The 4867-nt window shown below is 46.8% G+C and overlaps 1 pseudogene; it reads left to right on the top strand.

The window, feature by feature from the left end:
• Positions 1–1479: 1479 nt before the first annotated feature.
• Positions 1480–3436, top strand: LOC129505790 (YTH domain-containing family protein 1-like; annotated as a pseudogene).
• The last annotated feature ends 1431 nt before the right edge of the window (positions 3437–4867 follow it).

Consider the following 4867-nt stretch of genomic DNA (forward strand, 5'->3'; position numbering starts at 1 on the left):
TGTAATCTTTTTATAACAATAAGCATTTTAAAACCACAATGAAATACTACCATACAATCTCCAGACTGGCAAAAATGTACTGATAATACATTTTTTAAAAGATTTTATTTATTTATTTGACAGAGAGAGATAGCACAAGCAGAGGGAGAGGGAGAAGCAGAAAGCCAGAGCTGGGACTCAGTCTCAGGACCTTAGAATCATGACATAAGCCAAAAGCAGATACTTAACCGACTGAGCCACTCAGGCACCCCCTAATAACACTATATTAAAGATGTAGAGTCACAAAGACCCTTATACACAACAGATGCGAGTATAAATTGGATCAACTAGTTTGGAAAATTGTTTTCCATTATCCACTAAAGTTCCTTGGGTATAATAATTCTGTTCTTAGGCAGAAATTCAAGGATATGCTACATTAGCATCTACATGCAATAATGTCCTTAGTCCATCATTCGCAGTTTTCAAACACTGGAACCAGCCCAAATGGCCATGAATACTTAAGTAGATGAACACATTGTGAGATAATCATATAATGGAATGCTGTACAAGAAAGAAAATGAATGAACCAACCATATAATTGGAACTACATACAAAAATATGAACGGATTTCAAAAACAAAGCTGAGGGAAAGAAGCAAACCAGAAGAGAAAAACTTGCTGTATTGTTGCATTTACATAAATTTCAAAAAGTAAATCTAAACTCCTTGTTTAACCAATAATGCAAAGAAGCTATTATTATAAATTAAGGATAAAGATTACTTTTAAATAAGAGGAAGGAATTTATAATTGGAATGAAATAGACAAGAAGTTTCTGGGGGTGCTTCTTATGGTTTTTAATCTGAGTTGCACACAGGTATTTGTTTTGTAACTATTTACTAAATAGTACCTATAATTTGTACACATTTCCATATGTGTTATACTTCATATCTTCAAACTGAGTCTAAGAAAATACTGTACAGGGGCATGCGAGTTGCTCAGTTGGTTTAGCACCTGTCTCTTGATTTTGGTTCAGGCCATGGTCTCAGGCTTATGAGATTGAGCCCCCAGTCAGGCTCTGTGCTCCGCAGAGTCAGCTGGAGATTTTTGTCTCCCTCTTCCTTTGTCCCTCTCCCACCTTATGTAAGTCAATCAATCTTTAAATAAATAAATAAATCTTTAACAAATTATAGTGCAAGTTAGACTTTAAGTATAGGTAGTAAATTTTTTAGTATAACCATTAAAAGAATAGAAATTAATGCAAAAATGCCAAGTCAGTTCAGAAGAAAAATAATGGCCCTAGAAAAATAAAAATAAAAATAAATCAGTCAAGGGGCGCCTAGGTGGCTCAGTCAGTTTAGCATCTGCCTTCAGCTCAAGTCGTGATCCCAGGTTCCTAGGATGAAGCCCTCATCTCCCTCTCTCTCTATCCCCCCACTCGTGTTCATTCTGTCTCTCTAGGGCTCTCTCTCTCAAATACATAAATATAGATCTTTTTTAAAAAATGGTCAAAAATAAAAAGATAATACCGAAGAGAGGCGCCTCGTCAGTGCATCCCGTCCAGGCTCGTGGGCCCGCGCCCAGGAGTCGCTGCCGCCAACGCCCGGGGAGGAGGCGGTGGCCCAGGGGCGGGGAGAGCGCAGGTGACAGGTGCGGCCTCGCAGGGAGGCCCACGCTGCGCGGGGCTGTTCATGAAGCAGGTCGGCCACCAGCGTGGATCCCCAGAGAACAAAAGGACAAGATAATAAAGTACATAATGGTTCTTTGCAGGGCAGCCCGGGGTGGCTCAGCGGCTCAGCACCTACCTCCAGCCCAGGGCCTGATCCTGGAGCCTCGGGATCGAGTCCCGCATCGGGCTCTCTGCATGGGGCCTGCTTCTCCCTCCACCTGTGTCTCTGCCTCTCTCTCTCTCTGTCTCTCATTAATAAATAAATAAAATCTTAAAAAAAAAAAAAGGTTCTTTGCATCAGAAGGATACAGTCCATGACAATGACCACAATGACCTTGAGCCCCACCCTTCTGGACAGTCAAGTCAGAGTAACAGCTGTCCCCCCACGGCGGATCCTTACCTGTCGGGCTATTGCCCACCGCCGTCGGATGTCCTTACTCTGTCGACGAGGCACCTGGTCTACCGGAGGGGCCCTCCGCTCCCACAGCTCACCACTTAGGGACAGCTCGGGAACCGAGACCATCATTTGATGCATGATGCTGTTGGCAGCCCGGGGTCTGGGGAACAACACCTATCAGCACAGGTTTATTCTTCCCTGAAAACCCTGCCTTCTCAGCCTGGGGGACGAGCGGGGCTCGGGGGGACGAGTGGGGCTCAGGGGAGCAGCCACTTCACCCGCCAAACCCCCGGGGTGGCCCCGTTGTGGACGGGAGACAGGCCTTCACGGCACCTCTCGACCAGGCCCCCGGGATGAACAGCTTGGAGCCGGGCATGGTGGCTCTGAAGATGGGGACGTCACCCCCTCTGCCGTCAAGACTGTGGGGTCGGTCGTCAGCTGGGTGGCGATGACTGGGGTCCCTTCTGGCAACGGTGGCACGATCGTCCATATGCCAGTTTCGAAGCCAACCTCGTGGGCTGCCATTGCCAGCGAGCCCGCCAAACCGCAGCCGAAAATGAAAGCAAGAAGCGGACCTGTGCCTGGGGCCGCCCTGCCCCTCCACGCATAAAGCATCAATAACATGGGCGTCGGCACGTGGGACAACCAGCGGCCCGTGCCCACGGCTCCGGCCGCCCCGGCCGCCGCACGGCCCCAGCCAACTCTGCAGCCTCTTCCCGCTCAGCGCCCCTGCCCCGCCCCCTGGCTTTGGCCCAACCGCGGTATCCAAGCCCTCCGCAGCCCCCCCAAAGCCGCTGGGCCGCCCCTCGCCGGAGACACGCGGCATCCGGCAGAGCGGAGGCACCGGCCGTGACGGCGACTCGCCTGCAGATACCCAGTCGGCTTCTGCCCCCGCCTGGAGTCCCACCCGCTTCCTGAAAAGCTGAAAGCTGCCCACAGCTGTGACCCTAACGAGTTTGATTGGAATCTGAAAAGTGGACGCGTGGGGCAGCCCGGGTGGCCCAGAGATTTAGCACTGCCTTCGGCCCAGGGTGTGACCCTGGAGACCCGGGATCGAGTCCCGCGGCGGGCTCCCTGCATGGGGCCTGCTTGTCCCTCTGCCTGGGTCTCTGCCTCTCTCTCTCTCTCTCTCTCTCTCTCTCTGTCATGAATGAATGAATGAATAAGAAAGAGAGAGAGAGAAAGAAAGAAGAGAGAGATAAAAAAAAGAGGAAAGAAAGAAAAAGAGAGAAAGAAAAAGAAAGGAAAGAAAGAAAGAAGAAAGAGAAAGAAAGAAAGAAAGAAAGAAAGAAAGAAAGAAAGAAAGAAAGAAAGAAAGAAAGATGCGTGTTCATAATACAAAGCTACTCCGAGGCCGGCATCCACGGCTCCATTAAGAACTCCACCTGGGAGTAGCCCCGATGGCCCAAGGGGCCCTTAGAAAAAGCAAAGCCAACGGGGCTGCCCCATTTAACATCGTTATAGGGGACTTATTTCTCACCCTTTTATTGCTTTATAGCGACACGAGAAACCATGACTTCTTTTGTCATTTACTGTATTCTGTTTAAATACTTTTCAAAATGCTGAAATCTATGGGCTAAATGATCACCTCGTTTGGCTGGTTTGTCATCTGTCTAAAATACTTGTCTGTCCATTTGATGTTTCTACTAGACAGAAAGACAGATTTGAGGTTTTCAGATTCGGGAGCATGCTGTGTTGGTGCAGACCATCAGGCACCATGTGGCCGCCGCGTCCCTTGCCCCTCCTCGACCCAGCGGGGCGGATGCAGGGAGGCTGGCGGAGGCCTGGGCTCAGCGGTCAGCCGTGCTCACCTGCCTGCAGATCACCCTACATACCCTTCCCTTGCGAGTCCCAGTGCCATTCTGAGTTGTTTGCCCGCGATGCTGAGCTTCACACGGAGGGTCTGCTCGTACAGATGGTGCCACGATTGTTACTTTTACCATGTGCCTCGGATTTCATTTTCCTGTCGAATGGGTTAAAAAAAAAAAAAAAACTTTTAGAAACTGAATCTGCTGTCCTGTGTCGTGGAATGGGGGGCCTGGAGGAACTCACTGCCACCCAGAGTCTGAGTCTCAGCAAGAAAATGGTGCTCACGCCTGTTGCTCTGGCACAGTCTGCACGCGCCTATTGTAGCGGATCTTACTGTTCAGAGAGCAGAACTATTCTGAAAACTATTCTGAAAACTATTTACTCCAAAAGACCCTCTGAGTTTAAGTGCAAGCTTTATTAGACTTGTATTGAGAACGTGTCACTCTCTGAACTGTTACTGCTTGTATGGAGCCAGGGACAACATTGGATAACTTTCCCTCTGGAGAATACAAGCCTTAATAAACAATACTATTTAGCAAAAAAAAAAAAAAAAAAAAGGAATACTGAAGAGAGAAGCAGAGAGAAAACAAGACAAATAGTTTGTTTAAAAATAAGCACGATAGTAGAATTAGGCCCAAATATATGACAATCAAAATAAACATAAAGGAACTTAAATGGATATCATCAGTTAAAAGCAGACATGGTAAGATTGGATTAACAACAAAAATTTTAAAACGTAGCTCTATGCTGTATATAAGAAAGTGAAAGTAAAAGGATAAAAAATGTACGTTAAATCATAATCTCTTATGATTAACATTGTGAATGCAATGTTAATCATAAGAGAACTGAGATAGCATATTAATAAAAGATAAAGAAGGCTGTAAAATAAGAAATGTTATATGGGATAATCAGAATAGCAGTGAAACTACATGCAGGGTGAAAAAGTTTCTTTGTTCTACAAGTCAATGTAACAGGCACAGTATCTTCAGATTCTCTTTCTCTTTCTCTAGTTAAGAT

This window comes from Nyctereutes procyonoides, unplaced genomic scaffold (assembly GCF_905146905.1).
Source record: "Nyctereutes procyonoides isolate TBG_1078 unplaced genomic scaffold, NYPRO_anot_genome, whole genome shotgun sequence".
NCBI lineage: Eukaryota > Metazoa > Chordata > Mammalia > Carnivora > Canidae > Nyctereutes > Nyctereutes procyonoides.